The sequence below is a fragment of the Petaurus breviceps genome, unplaced genomic scaffold (assembly GCF_028583685.1).
Source record: "Petaurus breviceps papuanus isolate PSGF00001 unplaced genomic scaffold, PetGlider_PUasm1.0 90650, whole genome shotgun sequence".
In the NCBI taxonomy this organism is placed as follows: Eukaryota; Metazoa; Chordata; class Mammalia; order Diprotodontia; family Petauridae; genus Petaurus; species Petaurus breviceps.
Window position 1 is genome coordinate 5,749,227 of NW_027187299.1, and position 25,700 is coordinate 5,774,926.

The following is a 25,700-nucleotide window of genomic DNA, read 5'->3' on the forward strand; positions in this document are numbered from 1 at the left end:
TAAATTATTTTTATGTTTTCTCTCTCTCTCTTTTTTTTCTTTTTGGAGGGCAATTGGGGTTAAGTTTCTTGCCCAAGGTTACACGGCTAGTTATTTTGTGTGGGTGTTAAGTGTCTGAGGCCAGAACAGAACTTGGGTGCTCCTGACTCTGGGGCCGGTGCTTTACTCATTGCGCCACCTAGCCGCCCGCTATGTTTTCTCTTCTTGATCTATTATCCAGATCTGTTGTTTTTCTTATAAGATGATTCACTTCTATGTTTTCATTATTCATATTTTGTTTGATTATTTCTTGATCTCATAATTTCACTGGCTTCACTTTGCCCAGTTCTAATTTTCAAAGTGTCATTTTCTTCCTTAAGATTCTGGATCTTCTTTTCTAATTGGTTGATTTTCTTGGATTATTTTTATTTTTTTAAAGTTTTTCCTCCATCTCTGTCATTTGATTTTTAAAGTCTTTTTTATTTTTAAGATCTTGTGTGAATTCTTTTGGGGAAGGTGACTATTTGATGTTACACTTCAGGGGTTTCTTTATTTCAGTATTCTCCTCTGAAGATGAACTTCAGAGAAGACTAGGGTCTTCTCTATTCCCATAATAGCTTTCTATGGTTGGATTCTTTCTCCTTTGCCTGTGTATCCTTTGTGATTATAGCTTAATTTTAGTAATCACCTCTAGCTCTGGGGTATGGGAAATGGTGCCTCTTGCCCCAACTTCTCCATCCAATCTTCATATGAGACAAACTTGACCTGGTTGCCCTCATCTGAACTTGTCCAGCTTATCAATATCCTTCTTAAGCTGTGGTACCTAGAGCTAAACCCAGTTTTCCAGATGAGGTTGGACAAAGGCAGAGTACAGTAGGATCACCAAGTACCTCTTCCTAGAAGCTAAACCTCTCAATGCAAGTCAAAATTGCATTAGATTTTTTATTTTCCATCACACCGTTAACTCACTGAGCTGGCAGCTGACTAAACTGCCAAGATCTTTTGCAGAACAATCTCTGCATCTTCTGGGTGAAGTTGATTTTTTTGGGGGTAACCAAGTGTAAGACTTTACATTTATCGCCTGTCAGATTTCATCTTATTAGATTCAGGCCAGTGCTTTAGCCTGTCAAGAACTCTGTCCTCTCCTCGGTTGACTGTCTCTTTATACCACTTACAAATTTAATGAGCATGCTATCTATATATCTTTATGCAAGCTACTGATACAAATGTTAAATGGTAGACAGCCAAGCACAGATCCTTGGGGGTGCTCCACTAGAGACCTCTTGTTAATTTGTCATTGAAACAGGAACAGCTACTCTTTGAGCCCTGCCCTCCAACCAATTCTGAATTCATCTAATTGCATTCTTTTCTAATCTATCTTTCTACAAGAATAGCAGATAGCATGAGATATTTTATCCAAAGCTTTCCTAAAATCCAGGTAAACTATACTGACATTGAACCCTTGAAGTTCACTAATGGCTCCGTAATTGCCAAATATAATGTTTCCTTTTCAGTCCTTAGTCTGACTTTTGCTGTATTTTGCAGCAGTGGTCTGTCAGTAACTTCCTCCTGAATACTCTCTTATTCCTTGGCTTCTGAGACATTGTGCCTGATTATTCTGTTACCTCTTTGACTGTACCCTTTCAGTCTCTACAATTCTTTCTCCAATTCCCTAATTGTGGGCACTGCTAAAGGCAGCTGGGTGGCACAGGGAATAGAGTATTGGACTCCAGTCAGGAAGACCCCAGTTCAAACCCTGCTCAGACACTCATTACTTAGGTGAGCTTGAGCAAGTTGCTTAACCTCTGAGCCCATGTCCTCATATATAAAAACAAGGATAATACTAGCACAGGATTGTTGAGGGGATCACATGATAAAACGTGTAAAATCCAAACCTTAAGGTGCAGCATAAATGCTAGCTATCATTATTATTAGCTTTCATCCTCTTCTTTTCATATGCTTTCTCCCTTGCAGATCTCATATACTTCTGTGACTACAAAGTCATTGACTCCCAAATCTCTAGCTATCTACATCCTTTCCCCTAAGACCTAATTCCATCTAACTGCATGTTAAATATCTTCACTTGGATGCCCCACTACTACCCTTAAATTCAGTATGTCTTTATTCTATATTCTACTCAAATAGTTACAAAGGGCATTCTTCATGACACTAAGACATAAATATTGTGAACATTTATGATCATGTGACTTTCTGTTCCCCATTACTATCAGACTCTTCTTCAGTCATTCAGTAATCTTTCCTCCTTTGAGTGTTACTCTGTCCAAAATTACTAATTAATCCAGATAGGGTGGTAGCTGTTACTGACTAATCCCCTGAGCAGTCTCCCTCTTTTCTCAATGAGTTCCCCTAACTCCTGACCTCATATATGAGCACTTCGGGTTTCTGTGTTGACGATCCTTAAAATACTTCAGCCTCTCAGTATTTTAATCTACTCAGTTGTCATGATCTGTTCCTCTATTCTGCCTCAGCTACTCACAGATTGAACACACCCTTAATCTTGCTATCACCCACAAGTGTTCCACTTTCATGATGAAGAATTCTGAAATTCCTTTAGCTGATCACTGAGCCCTTCCCCTCCCAGATGGATTCTTTTGCAAAGGCAAACTAGGCCATCTTTTGCTTCAAGTCTTACCTTATTAGGGCAATGTCTAGTGGTCCGTGGACTGAATTCTTCTTAGTAGACTCTGGCCAATCACCCAGGGATAAAGGGGTAGTAAATGCCTGGGTTTTTATTCTGTCGTTGACCAAATTGATTATATGAACATTACAACTACTCTAACAATAGAATGTAATATAAGTAATAGCTTATACTTATACAACACTTAAACATTTGCAAAGAACTTTATGTGTCTAGCAGTAATGTGTGATATGGAACAGAAACAGGCTAGCACGGCTATAACAGTGATTCTTGCCCTAACCTTGTTTGTAGGTCAGCATACTCTTCTCCCTCAGTGTAGCTGTGTCTCTAGGCACTTCCTGAGCTCTTCTCCTCTGGGGGTGGTTTACCTTTTGAACCAAGCCAGGGAAAAAAATTCCAGAGGCTTCATTTTAGTACTAGTCTGGCTAATAGTAGGAACCTCAGTCACTGGTTCTAACTTTCTTCCTAAGGGAACCCCAAAATAAGTAATCTCTCTGCCCCGAAGTTATAAAAATGTATTAATAATTCACTTCTATTGCTTTGAACCCCCAGCCAGAGATATTGTGTTGAAAAAATAGGAAATTTTCAAATTTCTCTTCCCCTCCCAAGATGTAGCCTCTCAAACACTTCCTCCTAGATTAATTTCCAAATAATACATGCAGATTTATTGTATTAGTAGATTAGCAATGTGAGGGATAAATTAGAGACAAAGTATGAGTTTAAAGAGAGATAAGCAAATGAATTTTCAGGAAGATGTCAGACTTCTTTGAAAAGGGAGATAAGGATGACTGGGCTCTGAATTCAGGAGTCCTGACTGGTTCCAACAATTTAGTGCCTGCCAAATGCCTCCTGACTGCTTGCAGTCATAGCCTCTTTGTTCTGAAGTCCAGCACTGACAAACTCTTTCCCCAATGACCACACCTGTTTAACTTTCCTATGGTCTCTCTGCTGCTGTCCATCTGTGTTTCTCTGGACTCATACAGTGGCTTAGGATGGGAGGACCAATGAGTCATATCAGCACATCAACTCACTAGTCTACCAGTTTGGACTACAGGTCTCAAGGAGGACACGGCAAAGCCCCTCCGTGGAAAATCTAGGAGATTTCCTCCACATCAGGGTGCATTCATCTCAAGTATCTTTATCTCTTTGTCCTCTGATGGGGTGTGGCCAAGATACATACATTTTCTCATTGGAGTTTCATGATAACTTTATGGGGTAGATGTTATTATTATTCCCATTTGATAGATTATAAAGCTTAAGAGATTTCTTTAGGATCACATAGCAATTGAATTTCTAAGGTGGGATTGGAACTCAGCCTTTCTGACTTTAGGTCTCATGGTCTAACCACTACTTCCTGCTAATAAATGTTGAGCATCTAGATTGCAAACTGGTATCTTATCCCCCTAATCTAGAGGAAAGGGGGATAAGCACATAAGCAGACATGTTCCAGGCCTAAAATTCTGATTTTGTCTATAAATAGATACTAAGAAAAAGTCATGGAAGAAGGTTGCACCTAGATTTAAGATTGAGTATCGCAAAAATGAGGCAGCCTGGTGTGGTAGAGAGAAAGCTAACTTAGGACCCAGAGAGACCTGGATTTCAGTAATGCTTCTGACATATATTGGCTAAGTAACTAGTCAGGTCCCTTAACCTGCCAGTGCTTTGGGCAATTACCTAAAACTACTTGTTGCCTTTTGATAGAGGGAGTCTCCTCATGTGGCAGTTGCCTGTATAACAACTAGCTTTTATATAGTGCCTTAGTTTTTGCAAAGCATTTTACCAATTTTATCTCATTTTATCTTCTCAACAACCCTGGGAAGCATGTGCTATTTTTATCCCCATTTTCCAGCTGAAGAAACTGATATAGATAGAGTTTAAATGACTCACCCAGGGTAATCTAGCTAGTAAACTTTTAAGGCAGGATTTGGTCAGATCTTCCTGTTTCCAGGTCCAGTACTCTTTCTACAATGCCACTGAGCTGCCTCTATCAATAAAATCACAGGTCTGTAGTCCCTATCCTACCACAAAGAAAAGCCGGTTCTCTTCTGAGAGCACGTAGGATTTCCCATAATCTTCATTTTATGGAGAAGCGCCCCTAAACCCTTGTTCTCTGAGGAGATTTTAAGGAAGTGTCTGTCTGGGTTCTTTGTTTCTAATCAATTACAGGAAGAGCTCTCTGATCCCTACTCAGAGGGAGTCAAATGAAAAGCATCGTGTCAGAACAACTTGAGCTTTTTCCATGGTTTCCTGTCCAGTGAAACTTCAGCAAACAAAATCATGAAAAGCCATTTGCACAAAATAGTCAAGAGATTTGATACATTCCTGGGACAGGCGGGAAAGGGGAGGGATACAGTAGGAATTTGCAGCAAGTTGCCATCCCTTCTTTTATTATCTGAAATCAGAATTCTTCACATGCAGACAAAGTGGTTGCCTTAGTAACAAGTCAGCTAATGGAGGCAAATATCTCACAAACAGCCTTGTTGTAACAAATTGGTTGGAATGGCAATGGGGCTTATGAATGAAGATTAGCCACCTCATGAAAATGATTATATGCTAACAAAGAAGTGGCATCTATCTAGCACATTAGAGGGTCAGCAGAGAGTTTTAGAAGTCACTTCCTTCTCCCTCTTGAAATTCAACTGTATTACTTAGAGTGCTTGGCCTGGAGTCAGTAAGACTCATCATCTTAGTGAGTTCAAATCTGTCTTCAGACACTTACTAGTTATATGAACCCAGGCAAGTCACTTCACCCTGTTTGCCTCAGTTTCCTCCTCTGTCAAATAAGTTGGAAAAGGAAATGGCAGACCACTGTAGTATCTTTGCCAAGAAAACCCCAAATTGGGTCACAAAGAGTCTGATGCAACTGAAAAAAAAAAAGCCCACCACCGAATGACCAGCAATCACATTTTGTATTTATTTACTTTGTGACATTTCTTACTCAGTAGAGTAAGTTTGCCAAGACGGCAAATTTTAATTTTTGTCTTTGTGTCTCTAGTACCTCGTGCAGTGTCCGGAGTAGATGAGATACTTAACAACTGTTTGTTGAATTGAATTCCTAGGATTTTCACATCTCTTTAAGGCTAATAAATAACTTATTGAAAGATACGGATTTTTTTTTGGCATCAGGTAACAATCTGATTCAAAGGGAGAGGTAGTATGGGGGTACATTAGATAGTAAGCTCCTAGAGATCAGGGATTATCTTTCAGCTTTCCTTTATTTTCAGCACTTAACACTGTGCCTGTCACTTAGTAGTTGCATAATCCACATTTAGTGACTGACTAAAACATCACAGGATACAAAACAGGATGCTTATTTTAGAAAAGGAAACTGAGGTCCAGAGAGGTAGACCAACGTCACAGAGCTAGTAAGTGACAGAGATTGGCTCCTGAGGTCCTTGGACTCCAAATTCAGAATTCTTTTTGCTTTGTGCTGCAACATCTAGTCCAATTCAGCCATTTTGCGCCTATGGAAACTGAGGCCCAAAGTTAGATGATTTGCCGAAGGTCACACAGGAAGTAACTTCTGACTGTGGAGGGGATTTTGATCCCCAAACCAGTGCTCCTCCCGATGCAGCATACTGTCTCTTCTGAGGGAACATAATAAGCCTTGTAAATTTCCTGAATTCCTGGATGATTCCTAGATGATTATCAGTGAGTGATGTCCTAATACAGACCACAACAGAGGTCTCATTTTTAAATGAAATTCTCTTCAAAGGCAACAACTATTGGCATATAGTGGACAGAGGCATGTGAAAATGATGTAGACTTTCAAATGAATGAAAACAATTTATTTTTCAAGATATTTGTTCTCAAACAATGAAATAGTAATTAATGTTTCACTAGAGTTGTTTTTGGGGAGAAATATTAAAATAACTTATACTACTGGAAACATGATTAGAAACCAAACTAAGATTTAATGTAAGCCAGATTTTGGTGGAAAGTCTATTTTATATTTGAATCAATAAAATACCATGTAATACCTTTAATAATTCCCTTCAACAAAGGAAAGAAATAGCGACATCTTGTGGTGACTCTAGGTATCTCAGAAATTTAGGATGGAATTACCTCATTAGTTTTTGTTTGTTTTGCTTTGTTTTGGTTTTTAGAATAGGATTGAATTTTACCTAATAATAAGTATGACGGTGCATACCTGGAATACTACCTAAGAGGGAGGGTAAGGTTGGCAAATCTCACGAGCTTCGGAGTTCTGAGCTGCAGTGAACTATGGTGAACCGTTGTCTTTACTAGGTGAGCTTTTGGAAGCAGAAGTAAAACAGCCCAGTAAAGATCAAAGTTCCCATGGTGATTAGTAATAGGATTGAGCTCACAAGTAACTCATGCACTTGTGTCCTGAGAGTGTTATGGAGGTAACAAGGTGTTTGCAATTTATTCATACCTTATTATCCTGTGCAATTTTTGCCCATGTCCTCCAAAAAATCCTCTATATAGCATCTACCCAATGTCATGGAAGCCTTCCTGTGGATTTAAGAAATATTTTTCACATACCATCTTTTCTTTTTTTCTTTTTGGAGGGCAATTGGGGTTAAGTGACTTGCCCAAGGTCACATGACTAGTTTTTGTGTTAAGTGTCTGAGGCCACATTTGAACTCAGGGCCAGTGCTGTATTCATTGTGCCACCTAGCCACCCCTCACATACCATCTTAACACATGAACTATCTTCTCTTTCACTATACAACCAGCCTAATTTCCTTTCTGGTCCTATGATGATGCTTTTAATGTCACTTCTTGCATATGACTTATTATTGGTAATATACTTCCAATGGTTGAACTGAACTATGAAGGCCCTTCCTTGGAACCTACCCAAGATATTCCTTACCTGGTTCCAAGAATTCAGAAGCATGCTTGGGGTGTTGGGGGTAGCTTTTGGCCATGTATGATTCATTGCTGAGGAGTTACACTGTGCGATGATGAAGAGGCCCCCAAGTGAGCCAAAAGAAATGATAATTTGAGGGATTCACAAAAACAAACTACTGGGCTCTTTGAGCCTCTTCCCTTTTCCATCACTGAAGTTTATGTGAACTGGTTCTGTCTGTACCTTAAAAGGCAGGTGGAGGAAGGCAAGGAGAAGGAAAGGAAAGAAACATTAAGTGCCTTATGTGTCAGGCATGATAGGAAGAACTTTACAAATATTTTCTCAACAACTCTGGGAGGTAGGTGCTCTCAGGACTCCAGGCCCAGTGCTCTATCCATTGGGTGATTCCTTTCTTGTCACTTAGCCTCTGTTAAGACCATGAACACATGACTGCCTTTGCTTCTTTTATGCTTATGTTTTCCTGATCTTGGAAGAATGAAGATACCATGGTATATATATCCAGGATGAGTGACCTTGTCAGTTCTGAAAGGTCTGCAGGCTAGAAATGAGGCATGGTAACAGAAGAGTTCTCAGCAGTGATTTTAGTGGACTTGATGGGAATGGCCACTATCAGGAGTGGCCAGTTTTAAAAAGGGAGTTGATTGGATTGAACTTAAGTGAATGTAAAATGACTAATTAGCAGTCTTTCATATTGCTTTATGTCCCCATTAGGCTTCAGGTTATAAAAGTATTTGTAAGTTAAGTTACTAAATTATGCTTGTTATTCTGTTAAAGCTCGCAATGATTCTTTTCGTTGTTTAGCATTTATCTCCATATAGGAATAAACTAGCTCTTCTGTAAGTGAATCATACAGTACATTGAGTATATCATTTACTCCATGTTTCAGGGAAGCACTAGTCATAACCTAAGACATGAATAAAATTGCCTCAGAGGTGTCAGGATGGGAGTTTGTTGACAAGCCAGTGAAGGTGAGAATGGGGAGCCCAATTACTCTAATGAGAGGCAGACTCTGTAGGACTAAACCACCAGGTCCACAATTGCATAACTGGGCAATTACAAGGAAGGATAAGTAGTACCCCATTCCAGCACTTCTAACAGTTCCTCTATGCTAAATACTACAGCCTAATTGTGCCTACTATATATCTTTCTATGACTGTTTGGATCACTTGAAGTTTAAAATTTGCTGGGATGATAGTGTTCCAGGATTTTTATCCATTAGTATTATAACTGTGATATTAAAAATATGGCCTTTCATGCAGGGTAACAGTTTGAGATTACTGAAACCATTGTACAATTTAAAAAATGTAATCTAATTCACTCACCTTTTACTGAATAATAAAATTTATGAACATTTGTGTAGCCCTCCAAGGTTTATAAAGAACTTTCCTCAAAACAACATTATAAGAGTGGTTGCAAATCCAATCATAAGTGCTTTTAATTTAAAAGGAAGGGGCAGGGGAGAAAAAACTGTTTGAATATCAACCTAGATACTATAGAGAGTAGCTACAATGTAGGTAGAATATCAGTAGAGGTATCTAGAAATTCACAGCCAACAGAATCTAGGCAAGGAACCAGCAGGGCTTCAGATGTTTGTAAACATCCAAAATATGGGTTGGGTCAGGTTGACAAGCATTTATTAAGTTTCCTTTGTGTGCTAGGCACTGTACTAACCCTAGGGACACAAAGGTAAAAATTGCCTCTGCCTTCAAGGAGATAATGTTATAATGAGGAACACAACACGCAAACAGCTATGTTCATGTAATATCTATGTAGAATAAATTTAAGGTAATTTCAGAGAGAAGGCACTAGCATTGAGGTAGACTAGAAAAGCTTCTGACCGAAAGTGGGATTTTAACTGAGACACACTTCTATTTTTCAGTTCTTTCTTCCTTCATAGTTGATTTGAGTGTTTATACTCAAATAAACTTTAAGCTCAGAATAACTAACTTGTTCACAGTTATTCTTTGAATAATATAGCTGTTATTGTATACAAAGTTCTTTTGGTCCTCTACATTCACTCTATAAGCTGCTATAAATATTTTAGAATATATAGGTTCTTTTCCTTTTTCACTGATCACTTTGGGAAACAGACCTAGTAGTGGTATTGCTGGGTCAAAAGGTATACACAGTTTTATAGCTCTTTAGGCATAATTTCAAATGGCTTTCCAATATAGTTAGATCATTTCACAGTCCCACCAACATTCCATTAGTGTCCCAATTTTTCCACATCCCCCCAACATTTGTCATTTTTCCTTTCTACCATTTTAGCCAATTTGATAGGTGTGAGATAACATCGTGTAAGTTGTTTTAATGTGCATTTCTCTAATCTATAATGATCTAGAGCATTTCTTTTTGCTTTTTTTGGAGGAGGGAAGGAAGGGCAGTTAGGGTTAAGTGACTTGCCTAAGGACACATGGGCAGTAAGTATTAAGTGTCTGAGATCAAATTTGAACTCAGATCCTCCTGATTCTAGGGCAGGTACTCTATTCACTGCTCCACCTAGCCACCCCTAGAGCATTTTTTCATATGACTATAGATAATTTTGATTTCTTCATTGAAAAATTGCTAGTTCATACCCTTTGGCCATTGATCAACTAGGGAATGATATATGCTAATAAAAATTTGACACAGTTCTCTGTATATTTGAGATGAGACCTTTATCTGAGAAACTATAAAATTTTTTCTCTAATTTTCTTTTAATCTTGGTTACATTAGTTTTATTTGTACAAAACCATTTTAATTTAATGTAAAAAATTACCCATTTTACATCTCACAATGCTATCTCTTATTTATTCATAAATTCTTCTTTTATCTATAAACCTGGCAGTTAATACAGTCCATGTTCTTCTAATTTACTTATGATGTCTCCTTTTATATCTAGGTCATGTATCCATTTTGACCTTATCTTGGTAAATGGTGTAAGATATTGGTCTATACCCAATTTCTGTCAGACTACTTTCTAGTCTCCCTCCCCCATTTTTTTAAACCAAAGAGCAAATTCTTATCCCACAAAGTTAAATTTGTACATTTGTCAAAAACCAGGTTACTATAATAATTTACTGCTGTGGATTGTATGTCTACTCTGTTCCACTGATACACCTTTCTATTTCTTAGCCAGTACGAGATAATTTTGATAATTACCATCTTATAATACAGTTTTAGAACTAGTAAAAACTACTAAACTAAAACTCTTTCTTTTACATTTGTTTTCATTAATTCCTTTGATATTCTTGAACTTTTATCCTTCCAAATGAATTTTGTTACTTTTTTTTCTAGCTCAGTAAAATAATTTTTGTTAATTTAATTGGAATGGCATTGAATAAGTAGATTAGTTTAGTTAGAATTGTCATTTTTGTTATTTTGACTTTCCCAGGGTGACACAGTTACTACTGTCTGAGGCCAAGTTTAAATTCAGGTCTTCCTGACTTCAGGTTCAGTCCTCCATCTACTGCACTACGTAACTGCTTATAGTGAGATAATAAATTGATTAGAGAGGTATAAAAGGATTACCTTGCTGAAGTGGATTATGTGATATCCTTTACCCAGCTGAAATTATGTAATATAAATTAATAGTAGACCCAGTCATCCTGGTTTTGTTTAAATGACTACATTAATGAATGGATGTCAACTGAGTAGGAGTCTAATTGAGTCTCGAGGAGATCTGTCCTTGTTCTATTAAACATTTGGCATGATTCAAAAGTGGGAGAGATATATTGGATGACTGAATTGTTATCCAAATAGATCTTAACAGCTAACAAGATCCAATTTAATATGAACAAATAACCCATTTCCTAATTTATTCTAGAATTCTGTGGATGGTTTGCTAGGTCCAATGAAGAGGTCCTTTAGATAGTAAAACTCATTTAGATCAAACTTACATCACAGATACACTGGGAACCTTTATGAATGTCTAAATTCAGTCACAATACCTTATGGGAAGACCAGGATAAAGAGCATACATTTCAAGAGGAAAGCAGTTAGGATTAAAACTATTAGTAAAGAAATGATGGGATGGGAGGTGGGGAGTCTCATATGCCATAGGAAGGATGAAGCTTTCATTCTTGAGCAATTAGGGATGGGGGAAATAAATACCTGAAAAACTCATGCTCCGAGGTGGAGGCATTGATAATGTCAGTACCTAGAACAGTGTCCTGAATACTGTACATTCAATTGTACACACAAGTACATTCAATTGAATTGAATCAACAAATCAGAGTCTGTCAAGAGGAGGGTGCCTAGGATAGTAAGGGGACTTAAAGTCATGCTTTACAAGGATTAGTTAAAAGAAATGTAGAAAAGAAGATTGGGTGGGGGGAGGGGGAAGCAGTCATAATAATTGAATTCAGGTATTTGAAAGACTGTTCAATGGAAGTCCTTCACTAAAATCCTATCCAGATGTCCTACCATGGGCTAAATGTGGTCCTGAATTCTTAAAGGTTAGGACAGTGGTATACGTGTTGCATCAGATCCAACCAAACTGAAAATTTTCAAGCATGGTCCCAGGGACCCAAGTAGTAAGCAGAGAGTAAGTCCCCATGTCCCTGGCCTAGTGGTCAAGCAGTTGAGTGTCAGACTATGTCTGTCATATGAATACCAATATAGGTAAATATGGAGAGGTTCTTTATGAGAAGGTTGGAAAATAGAACTTTTCTGGTTACAGCAACTCATGAAGACCATTTACTAAGACAGCAAAGATTTACAGTCTATGTTTTTGAAGGGGATATCTACCCCTAGTGAAAACACTGATTCTTGAATTGGACTTGTTGCTGTTGGTTCCAGAAGGCAGAACCAAGATTAACAAGTAGTAGTTTTATGAAGGCAGATTTTGCTTCAATGTAAGGAAGATCTCCCCCAAAATTATAGATGTTCCAAAGTGAATGGACTGCGCTGTGGAGGAATGAACTCTCCATCCTTGGTATGCTTCACGCATAGGCTAGATGGCAACTTGGGAGGGGTGATATTATTGATAGGGTACATGCTTTTGATAAGAATTAAACTAGGTTGATAGCAGAGGTTTCTCCTGACACTGAAATTCTATGAATCTGTGATTCTTTTTCCAAGGGTACCTTTCTCACGTGCTTCCTATGTACAAGGTGCTATGCTGATTATTGGGACCAGGGGAATCCAGAGATAGGAAGGAGAAAAAAACTGACTCCAAGCTTGTAAGACTGGGCCTCTAGGAGGATATAGAGCCAGTTATAGAGAGAGGGAAGTCAGGAAAAGAAATATAGATTGGAGGAAAGATGATTAATTGGGTTTTAGAAATATTCAGCTAGAGGTGTCAGTGGGACATACATAAAATGGACCTGCCCAGTTGCTGTTTGCCCTTTATTCTTGAAAAGGACCAATGACATCACCAGGACAATGTCCTGAATTGTGGTGAATTGTATTTAAGTGAGACAGAACTACACAAAGTCATCATTGAAGTCCAGTGGCAAGACATAAGTCAAGAGGTTTAGTGATGGTTCAGGATGCAGTAGGTGACCTTGGCCTTTCTAAACTAAAGTCTTTTCCAGGCCTCAGCTTGTTTGAAGCACTGCTCTTTCAGTGACTAAGAGTTAGGTAAGAACTGGGGCAAAAGATGGCCTAATTTACAATCATAAAAATATCAATCTGGGAGAGGAAGACCCTCAAAGTTTCTAGCCAGAATCTAAAAAAATTTCTATTTACATTCATGCTAATCCACCAAAACCTAAACAACCAGCCACAGAAGCTTGGGCTAGGGACTATTACTGACCATTCAATGGAAGCCAGAGTGATTTGGCAAACCAATGTTTTTTATGCCAAGTCAAGTAGCTCAATTTTGAAACACTATGGGCTGGTTCATAGGACTTCTTTAAAAACAAATTCACCATTAAAAATTAACCTGTTTTTCCAGAGTTACATTTCAAGAAATTCTAAATGAAAACTGTACAGGACTAAAGCCCAGTAAGTGGGGGTGGGGGAACATGTGGGTAGAGCTCAGGAGAAAGATCATCGCTAGAAACTGAAAAGCTGTGTAATGTAGAAGGCTATGCTCAGTGCTACTGTGGATGTGAAGATGGCTAAGACATGGTCTGCCTTCAAGGAATTTATAGGGTAGCAGGGGTCAGATGTACTTTTAAATAAATACACATCCAAAGTGGAGCATTTAAGGGTATAGGAAAACCACAAAGCTCTACAAGAGGCCAGGATTATTTCTTGCTGGGACAATAACAGAAAATTTCATGAGTATTACATAATAGTAGCATCCTAAAAATCTTTCTGTTAAGAATATGGACATATATTAATAGCATAGCTGAATGTCTCTGTTAAATTTGGCTATAGAAGAAGCAAGCTAGCCAGCTACTTCCTCTTGGAATGTGGACATCATCAAATTTTTATTTTTAGTCACTCCTATTCTTCTCCCACTGGTCATGACTTATTCTCTAGTCACCAACCACAGCTCTACTCTGGCAAGAGGACCTTTGCAATCAGTAGGGGAAAAGCAACATGATCAACATGGCAGCTCAGGTCACCAGAAAGCCACACTGCTATTTTTTAAAGCCCATAGCTTTTCCCCAGGGGAAAAAGAGGACCAAATCTACCCACCTCAACCTTCCTCAGATATTTGGAAGTTTGTAAAATACAACAATCCATAAGATTCTCTTTCTTTTTTTCTTTCTCTCTTTTTTTATTTTTTAGTTTACATCATTCATTTCCAAGAGATTTTGATTTACAAATTTTCTCCCCATTTTTCCTGTACCCAATACCCCAAAAATAGCGATCCCACTGAATATTCCCTCCCCCAATCTGCTCTCTCCCATATCTTCCCCCATCCCCCCTCCGACTTTCCATTAGGGCATGGTGGATCTCTATGCCCCAGTGCCTGTATATCTTATTTCCCAGTTGCATGTAAAGTAATAGTAATAAGAGTATATATATTATATTATATATATATATATATACATATATATATATAAGCATTTGATTTTAAAACTTCGAAATCCAGATTCTTTCCCTTCCTCCCTTGTCACCCACCCTTACTGGGAAGATAAGAAATTCAATAAAGTTTGTACATGTATAGCTAAGCAAAACATTTCCATAGTGGATATATTGTGAAAGACTGACGATATTTCCCTCCATCCTATCCCACACCCCACTTGTTCTATTCTCTACTTTGAACCTGTCCCTTTTCAAAAGTGGGTGCTTCCAACTTCCCTCCCCGCCAGCCTGCCCTCCCTTCCATTATCCCCCCTCTCATCCCCTTCCCCCTATTTATCCTATTTAGTGTGTTTGTCATTCCCTCCCTAAGCCAAATTCAATGAGGATAAGTAAGGTTAACTCATTCTCTTTTGCCTTCCTGTTCTTCTCCTCCATTGTAACAGTTTTCCCTTGCCTCTTCTATATGAGATAATTTGCCCCACTCTGTCTCTCCCCATCTCCTCTCATTATATTCCTCTCTTACCTCTTAATTTCCCCTTTTAAGTATCATCCCTTCCTATTCAATTGGTCCTGTGCCCTCTTTCTATGAATACCTGTACACATATATACACACACTCACATATGTATTCATACGCCCATATACCCTCCTATATAGACATATGTATGTGCGTGTGTGTATACACACACACACACACACACACACATTTTTATTCCCTTCAACTATTCTTATACTGAGAAAAGTTTCATAAGTTACAATTATCACTTTTCCATGTAGGAATATAAATAGTTCAACTTTGATAGGTTCCTTATGATTTCTTTTCCCTGTTTACCTTCTCATGCTTCTCTTGCTTCTTGTATCTGAATGTCAAATTTTCTATTCAACTCTGGTTTTTTCATCAAGAATGCTTGAAAGTCCTCTATTCCATCGAATGACCATATTTTCCCCTGAAACATGATACTCAGTTTTGCTGGGTAGGTGATTCTTTGTTTTAATCCCAGCTCCTTTGACCTCTGGAATATCATATTCCAAGCCCTTCAATCCCTCACTGTAGAAGCTGCCAGATCCTGGGTTATCCTAATTATGTTTCCACAATATTGAAATTGTTTCTTCCTGGCTGCTTGTAATATTTTCTGCTTGATCTGGGAATTACAGAACCTGGCTATAATATTCCTAGGAGTTTTCTTTTTGGGATCTTTTTCAGGAGGTGATCAGTAGATTCTTTCAATCTCAATTTTGCCCTCTGGTTCTAAAACATCAGGGCAATTTTCCTTGAGGATTTCTTGAAGGATGATTTCTAGGTTCTTCTTTTGATCATGACTTTCAAGTAGTCCAATAATTTTTAAATTATTTCTCATGGATCTATTTTCCAGGTCAGTGGTGTTTCCAATGAGATATTTCACATTCCCTTCTATTTTTTCATTTGTTTGGATCTATTTAATAGTATCTTGATTTCTCATAAAGTCACTAGATTCCATTTTCTCCAATCTAATTTTGAAGGAATGATTCTCTTCAGTGAGCTTTTGAGATTCTTTTTCCATCTGGCAAATTAGGCTTTTTAAGGCATTCTTCTCCTCATTGCTTTTTTTGAGCCTCTTTTGCCATTTGAGTTAGTCTATTTTTTCAGGTGTTATTTTCTTCAGTCAGGTTGTTGACTCTCATTTCATAATTTTCTTGCATCATTCTCATTTCTCTTCCCAATTTTTCTTCCACTTCTTTTATTTGGTTTTCAAAATCCTTTTTAAGCTCCTTTATGGCCTGTAACCAGCTCATATTTTTCTTGGAAGCTTTTGGTGCAGGAGTTCTGACTTTGCTGTCTTCCTCCTGTTCCATACTTTGATCCTTTTTGTCCCCAAAATAGAAGTCTAATGTTGGATTGCTCAGTTTGCTTTGTTTCCTTTGCTTGCTCATATTGCCACTAAATTACTTGACTTTTGAGCCTTTTGCCACAGTAGAACTCTGCTACCAGAAATGGAGGCTTTGTCCCAAATGCTGGGGTTTTCTCAGCTGATGGAGCTATTAGTTGGGTGCCCTCTCTGAAGCCTCAACAAGCTCTGGTGAGCTGGTTGCACACCCCAGGAACTCCACCCTAGACATCGATCTAGATCCAAGCAGGTTAGAGCAAGAGCAATCACCCCTCAGACTGGTTGCTTGGTCCCCCTGCAATCTGTAGGCCAGGAGCTCTGAAGCAGCACAGCTGCAGAGCCTCAGCTATTTCTTGCCCTGAGGGCAAAGGCTGGATCACAATCCTGAACTCCCTGTTCCTGCAAAGTCTACACTGACCTCTCACTTTGTCTTTGGCATCTGTGGGTTGATAATTCTTGAAACTGCCACAGCTGCTGGTGATCTGAAGTCCCTCCAGCTTGTGGCTGGTCAGGCTACCCTGAGGCTAAGACCTCTGGCTCATGGGGCTTAGCTCAGCTCCCTGAGCACTGCGATGGCCCCTTCCTGCCAGCCTGCTGGACTGTCTTCATCAGGGAGATTAGCTTCTCTCTGTCATTTTGTGGGTTCTGTAGAGCCACAGTTTGTCTAGAGTAATTTTTCACATGAATTGGAGGAGGTAGAAGCTGGAGCTGCGAGGAAGTCCTGTTTCTACTGTGCCATCTTGACTCCGCCCCAAGATTCTCTTTCTATAGCTCATGAGCTCCAAACCAGATTGATGAGGTAGAAAAGATTGCTTGAGGCAGATGGAGCAAGTAGGATGGGAAACTAAGACCAGGATGTGACCTGCAGATGAATGATCAAAGAAGACAATGACCTTTGCCCCTTTTCTGATAGATTTCTCCTGCCTAGTGGTTGAGTGGGGAAATGGTGTAGATATAAACAGTGTCCTAAGGGTTAAAAATAGTATTAAGCATTGCTTTTCCAATACTTTGTGAAGCCCTATAGCTTATTCTGTAACTTGAAGGCACCCTAAAGTCCTTTCCTCCATTATCTTGAACCTGTACCAAAAGAATTGCTTTTGTTTCCCTTATCCTGTGTTCTCTGGGTCCTTTAATTTTAAACTGTATCCTTCTGCCCTATCCTTAAATCCTTAAACCATAAAGAATTCCCTTTGCTCTCTCATCCTGTACTGTCTTTAATTTTAACCTCTATAAAGTTCTCTAAAACTATATCATCATTCTGAAATCTCTATATAAGCACAACTCCCCCAAATATTGGAGTCTCATTTACCTTTCTTGCTAAGGAAGCCCAGGATGCCTTTTCACATAAAATAAAAAGCTCCCATTGGCTAAAAGAGAAGGGCTAAATGCATTCTTTCACACCTGAACCAACTCTCCTGACTTTAAGCCTCACCAAGATCACTCTGATAAAATTCAGAGGGCATGCATCCAGGCTCTTGGTCCTCTTTTCATCTTGCCATCACTCCCTGTCTCTTTTTTTTGAAATTCCCTATTCATAGATAATGAAGCACACACATCAGAGGCAGCTGTGATCGATCATATCTTTATCTAGTCAGCGTTAACACCAATTAAACAAAAAATGTGAACAAATCCTGAAGAATAAGAAAACTTTGGATTTAATATTTCCCCAAGCTGAGGTGGGAGGACCCATCACCATCTTTCATCAGATCTCCAGGAAAGAAAAGTTCTGTAGATGTTGGTTAGCTTCAGTGTACTACTCTTTGTGAGGCGATGATGTCAGCAGCATAGGAAGGACTCAGGTTCTGGCCCTGCTAGCTGCTTTGATACCCTTTTCTGTCTCTTTCCTCCCCAGTCCATCTCTCTGGCTGCCTGTTTTAACTCCTTTCAATTGTCCATGCTGCCTCTTTTGCTCATCACTGTGTCAAGGGCATATCAAGGCCTCTTAAAATAGCTTTTCCTGAAGGTGAGGGGAAATGATATTGTCTTTTCTTTGGTCTTTTTGGAGGGAGGAAGGCAGGGCAGTTGGGGTTAAGTGACTTGCCTGAGGTCACACAGTAAGTATTAAGTGTCTGAGGTCAAATTTGAACTCAGGTCCTGCTGACTACAGGGCCAGTGCTGCCCCAATATTGTCTTTTTCAAGACTCACTTTTTAAAACAGGGAGGGGGTTATCTCCTCTCTGTTTGCAGAGAATTGTCTTTCAGTATGTCCTGCTACAGTGAAATGGCCTATCTTTTTATCGGTGTCATGTTTTATTGTCGGACAAGAAGAGCAAACATAAAACAGGCACCAGGAACTTGCTTTGTCTCTCTCTATAAACTTATTCTATCCTTATGCTTTCCCTTGGAAATGATTTATTAATTTGCTAGTAAAAAATCCCACCAAACTGAGATGACTTGGGGAGGTGGATTGGAGATAAACTCTCAAAAGCAATATGAAAGACCCCAAATGTTGTCAAAATATGACTTTATGGAGCAGCTTCCTGGGCAAATTTGTGTCATTAATATCAACAGCCTGAATGATTACAAAACTACTTGCAAAGCTTTAGCTAGGAAGCGAAAGCCGTCACCAAAACTGGTGCTTTCTTGCATTCTTTAATCCATGTTGATTGCTGAATTTAATCGTGTGGAACTGACATTGTAAATGGCAGAGTCAATTAATATCCAGGAGAGGGCAGCATTGCCCCATGGAAGCACTGCTTCTAAATTAAGTTGTTCATCTTTTTTTTTTTTTTTCCAGTTGTGTCTGACTCTTCCTGACTCCATTCGAGGTTTTCTTGGCAAAGAGACTGCAGTGGTTTGCCATTTCCTTCTCCAGCTCATTTTACAGATGAGGAAACTGAGGCAAAAGGGGTTACATGACCTTCCCGGAGTCACACAGCTAGTTTCAGAGGCCAGATTTAAACTCATGAAGATGAGTCTAACTCCAGACCTGGCACTCTTATCATAACTGGCACTACATAACTGCCCTACAATAAACAGTAGAAAAATGTAAACAAATTTGCCAAATTTGAACTCAGGGAGATGAGTTTTCCTGACTCCATGGCCAACACTGACTACTGGGCCACCTCACAGTCCCCTAAATTAAGTAAGAAAGTAAAAACTGAAAAGAGGCTATCTAAGTAGACATGGTAGACATTCCATTTAACAAGTGTTTATCCAACAAACACTCATTCATTGAATAACTACTGTGCATGTGCAAGGCAATGTTCTCAATGCCAAGTATAGAATCAGGCATTTATTAATCCATTTATTAATACACTTACAATTTGCTGGGTAGAGTGTTAGGTGCGAGGGTTACAAAGACAAAAGAGACAGTCCTTGTCCTCAAATGACCTTATATTCTAATGCAGGATACAACTTGTACACATATAAGGTAGACACAAGGTAAATTTGGAAGATAAGGCATTATTGACTTGAGGGGGGGCATACCAACAGTACCAAGGAGCTCACTTTCTAGTTGGGGACCCAAGGGAAGAGATGGCACGGTAAACTCTGTGCTGTATCCAGAATTGGAGGGTCTGACCTCAAGTTCTGACTCTTCTACTTAGTATCTGTATGACCTTGGACAACTTACTTTATCACTCTGAGCCTTAGTTTCCTTAACTGTAAAGTGAAGTGGGTTAGTCTAGATGACCTTGAAGGTTTAAATATATGATCCTAAGCAAATACAAAATACTTTGAGGAGAAAGGGATCATGTACAAGGGATCATGAACAAAGGACACTCAGTAAAGATTTCCCATAGGAGGTGGTTCCTGAGTTGAGCCTTGGAAGAAGTTAGGAGGTAGAGATTCAGGGGCAGCTAGGTGGCACAGTGAATAGAGCATCGGCCCTGGAGTCAGGAGGACCTGAGTTCAAATCCAGCCTTAGGCACTTGACACACTAGCTGTGTGACTTTGGGCAAGTCACTTAATGCCAATTGCCCCCCAAAAAGCAAAAAAAAAGGTAGAGACTCAGAAGGATAGATCAGACACTTGGGGACAGTCTATGGAAAGTTATGGATGTAGAGGACAGAATTTGGATAACATTAAATAGGGCATCTGACTAGAATGAAATGTCTGAAGAAATCGGCTAGAGCTAGCTAGATGGTTAAATGAATGTGTTTATTCAGGGTTGAGGTTGATTTATTCAAACTGGTTCATTTTATGTTATGGTCAAGAAGAGACAGCAAGAAAGTCAATGAATGAAAAAAGCAAATATCTTTGTAATGTTTGATGATCAGGATTTAGGAGAATCTTAAAATCTTATTTAAGGTGTGTTCATCTGCTTTGATACCATGTGTAATCTCTCTCTTAGCTCTGTTTCTCTCTGTTGCTGTCTCTGTCTCTGTGTCTCTCTCATTCTCCCTCTTTCTGTCTCTGTCTGTCTCTTTGAAACTCCTTCTCCCTAATTTGCTTTGAAGTGCAGTGGTCACTCAGAGGCTAATACAAATATTCATCAGTGTGTTTTCTACCTGAGCTGGTTTGCCCCTCCTTAGGTAGCCTGGGAGTTCCCCCAGGACTCCTAAGAGGCTGCCATATTGGTGGTAGACTTAGCATGGACATCCAATTGGCCTCTCCAGTAATGGATTACAGGAATATGCTGTTGTATCTGACCTCCATATGGAATCCACAGGAGGAAAATAAAAGCAGACCATATTACTTTAGATGATACAATATCTAGCAATCATGTGATTAATTCATCATAGGATTATAGTAAATGAATACGATGATGATAATAAACTATGTTATTATCAGATGTTTAAAGAACATTTTAAGTAAGAATTGTCACTAAGCAAAAGTGAGATTAAGTAAGAGCATGGTATGGTGGATAGAGACCTGGGAATCAGTGAGGTCTAGATTTGAGTCTTTGCTCTGCTACTAACTTATAGTGTTACCTTGGGTAAGCCACATGGTCCTTGTTAGTCTCAGTTTTCTCACCTATGAGGGATTTGGACTCGATTGCTTCTGAAGTCCTTCCCAGTTCTACAGTTATCTATGATCTCTATACTCCTTTCTCCTTCTAATACTCTACTATTCTGTTATTTAGGGCAAGAATGGTAAAGTTTAATTCAATAACTGACTTAGAACCAAGGTGTAATTCCCTCTGGTCTTATTGGTAAATTTTTGAATGAAGTTTCTTCAGGTCATCTCTTTCCTCACCCCTTAAGTCATCTTAAGATAAACATGACTGTGCACATTTCTGAGAGCTCACCCAGTAAGATTTGGCCTTGGTGTCCTACCCTGGGATTGTAGGCCTTGGTGACGTTTTCTATAGCAGCAAAAAGACAGTAAAAAGTCCGAGCCAAATAATCCAGAGTCCAGGAAAGTGAGGGGCTAGGGAAATTGATGAGAGAAATTAGTTTGCTCTGGCTTATCATTGAGGAGCTTTTGACTGTCTTGAGATGGGTCCTTGAAGAGGTAAGCCTGACCTGAGGAGTGAGGTTTGCAGAGAGAAAGGGCTAAGGAGTCAGATGTTGGCTTTTTTTCCCCCCTGATTCTTTTCCTCTGTCCACCATCCTTTTTCTATTTCCCCATATTTTCTCTTTTTTCTCTCCTTCTGTAGATCTCTTTCCCCTTCAGTCTTTCCCTTTTAAAAAATTTATTATTATTATTTTTTTGCCTTTTTTTTGGAGGGCAATTGGGGTTAAGTGACTTGTCCAAGGTCACATGGCTAGTTTTTGTGTTAAGTGTCTGAGGCTGGATTTGAACTCAGGTCCTCCTGACTCCAGGGCCAGTGCTCTAGTCATTGTGCCACCTAGCCGCCCCAGTCTTTCTCTTTTTAAAGATCTTTCCCACATACCTATGATTTTCCTTGGCTTTTTTTTTTTGCACAGACTTCTCTTCTTCTCTCCCAAGATTCCCTCTCTTTTTTCTGTTCTCTCTATTATCTTTCTTTGTATTTTAATAGACTATAATATGGATTGAACTTTCACCTTTATCAAGCAAAGTCATTTCATGTTCTCTCTGTTAAGCAATTCTGATGTCACTTACTGCTGAACTGAATGCAACGAAGAAGATGCTGTAGTCACTGGGTGCATTCTGGTTTTTAAGATGGTGGTTGAGTAGATAGCACAAGTTATCCTTTTATGAGATCTTTCATTTACAACGACGACCTTGTACAGTAACACTTCATATATCTAGAATGACAATAATGTGGTATTTTGTATAAATGAATTTTTTAGATAACTGAAACTTACTTCCATTTATCATCAACACTTTTTAATTTTCACCAGTCTTTCATTTTCATGGAAAATCCTTCTAAAAAGAGGCAATATGATGGTACAGTAGAAAAAGCACTGGTCTTAGAGCTAAATCACCTGGATGTGAATCTCGCCTCTGACATTAATTAGCTGTGGGATTATAAACAAGTTACCTAACTCCTTACAACCTGTTTCCTTATCTATAAAATGGGGATAAGTAATTATACTCACTGGATTGTTGTGAGGAAAGTGAATTGAAAACCTCGAGTGCTATATAAATTGGTCAGTTTATTATATTGAATTAAAAACTGGAAGGATCTTGGAGATCATTTAATCCAAACCCCTCATTTTACAGCTGATAGAGCTGAGATCCAAAGAGTGTGCCTTCTGGTGTACAACACGTGCCCTTCCTCCTCCCACTTTTAATTCCTCTCCATGTGTTGTCGTCTCCTCCACATTGCATTAGAATTTAAGTCCCTTAAGGAAAGATGACTATTTTGATTGCTTGTATTTGAATCTCCAGTCATTTAGCACTGTATCTGGCACACTGTAAGTGCTTAATAAATGCTTTTTTATTCACTAATTTATAACTGGAGCCTGGCCATTGGAGCACCATCCTGGGGCATGTGCAGCCACAGGGAAGAGGTGAGGGCAGCTGCTTCCACAAAAGTGTAATGATAGGCAATGGAAGGTTTTCCCAATTTGAAGCATATGCGACATTCTGTAACTGGGTCTGATCCGGTCTGCTAACTGCACGGCAAAGAAACTAACTCTTGATTGGAGGACACGAAAAAGGCACCTGCTGGCCAAATCAGGTCTCTGTTGACTATATTCAAGTGAAGATGTAAGGATGGCTGTCAGCTCTTGGTGGGAGAGGGGCTCTGTGTTCCCACCGGCTCTGCTAGCATGTCTCCCAGTTAGCACATGACTTGACTGTTAATTCTGTCTTTTTTCCTGCTTTTAGGTGAATGAGCATTGGAGATGCACATGACTTTGTGAGTTTCAAAAGATCAGAATAGCTAGTGCCAGAAGTCTAGGCTGTAGTCCATGCTTTGACTGAGCATATGTGATGTGGCAGCTGTGACCCTGAAGAGAGACTCAACCTAGCAGTAGCAGAGACAGAGAGTCATCTATGAGCTATGTCAGATGTGGAAAGTGAACTTGGTGAGACAGGTGCTTTGTAGCAAACATTTTAAGTGTTAAGCACATTCTTCCTAAGGACTGAGGTGGTAGATGGAAGCATATTCCTTTCCCTCCTTTTAAGGAGAATTCTTTTTAATTTCTTGTTAAAAGAAACTGGGTTATTAATCACTGGAAATTAACATTGGTGAGAATAAGTCAGAATGAAGTCTCAAACCAGTACTATTAGAGACATAATCCCACCCTAGCCAAGGCTACTCATAGAACCCTGATGGGGAGATGTAGCCTTGTTCTGGAGGACTAGACTCATTTGTGAGACTGGGAGTTGGGATAAGTATTCTTTGTGTTTTAAGTCTACAAATTTATTCATCCTTTCAAAGGAGATGGGGTGGTCATGTGAGAAGAGTGTGTGATAACAGATAGATGACCTGTGCACTACACTGGTACCTATGAAATGAAAAATGAAAAAAGACCTAGAGTAAGGCTTCTAGCACATTGGGTCTATCTTTTATGGAGGATATATGAGAGGACAGGGACATTCAACAAGTGTTTATCAACTACCTGCTTTGTGAATTGTGTACAAGGCCCCTGGACATATACAAAGACAAAAATGAAATAGTCCCTGCCCTTAATGAGCTTAAATTATATCAAGAGATACAACATTTTCCTGTAGGATATGCAAAATACGCTCAAGAATTAATGCAAGGTGATTTGGGGAGGGAAGGTAATAACAAGACTATAAAAGGTAGTTTTTGAGTTGAGTTTTGAAGGAAACAAGGGATTCTAAGAGGCAGAAGTGAAGGAGTGCATTCTAGGCAGAGGGGACAGCCAATGAGAAGGCATGCAGATAAGAGATAAGAATATCATGGGACTGCAAGGCATGAATATGTTGCTATCTGTGTTGATGAATGGAGTGCTCATCTTGATTGATGGAAGAAACATTAAAGTATTAAGGATCAGAATAAGCTTGGGAAGATATTTAACTGCATTGCTCTGAAAAGCATCCCAACCTTGTTATTCATTCATTCATTTATAATACATTTTATTGATGCTTCTTGTCTTCATAGCATATCATTTCCAACCCTCCTCTAGAGTGAATCTTTTCTGGTGACAAAGGAAAACAATTAAGTAAAAACATCTGAGACAGTGGCTACATCTGACAACGTATGCAATACTTTATACTAGTTGCTCCACACTTCTCTACAGGGAAGTAGGCGTGGTATGTTTCAAATGGCAGACACTGCCCTCTGGGACCTTGATTTCTTATTTATTTAGAATTCAACCACCTTTTAGGTTTTTTTTTTTTAATTTAGATTGTTCTAGTCATTGTGAATTTTGTTCTTTTGGTCTTGCTTGTTTTGCTCTGTGTTAATTCATTATAAACTTTCCCACATTTTTCTAAAGTCCTAATACTCTTTATTTTTTTATTATACAATAATATTCCATTACATTCATATACCATACTTTTCCCACGATTCACTGATCATCTATTTTGTTTCCATTTTCTTGTTACCACAAACAGTGCTGCTGTGAATATTTTTCAAACTTGTTTTCAAATAAAGATAGATGAATAGGACTCAGAAAAAATTAAAAGCTTCTTTTTTTCTTGTTACTTAAAAAACAAGGCACAACAAGTCATTTTTATATAACATGCATATCCTTCCATGTTTGATTTTCTTCATTTATATTTCTTTTTACCCTGAAGGCAGAAGTAGCACAAAAAATTATTTCAATGTTTGTGGAAGTTGAGCCTAGGGAAACATAGCTTTCTGATTAATGAAACTGGCCATGTCTGCCATTTACATTCCTGTCACTTAAGCCATTTATTTGATCAAAGTAATTGCTTAGAGCAACAGTTAATTGGAAGATGATGCATATTTACCCTTCCTTCAGAAGAAGAAATGCTTTATTAAGTGTTTAGCTTCTAGCCAGTTTCATTGATTCTAATATATGTAACAATAGTGGAAAAGGCAGCAAGAATTTCTCATTTATTATTTAATTACAAATTTTAAATGGCCACTAATTTGCTGATCTTACCCTTTACCTATCATCAAACAATTATGTAATGTTGAGAACATATAAAAAAGATAGCCTTTCCATTTCTAATCACTCAAGCCACTTATCTCCTTTCATTTTCCATATT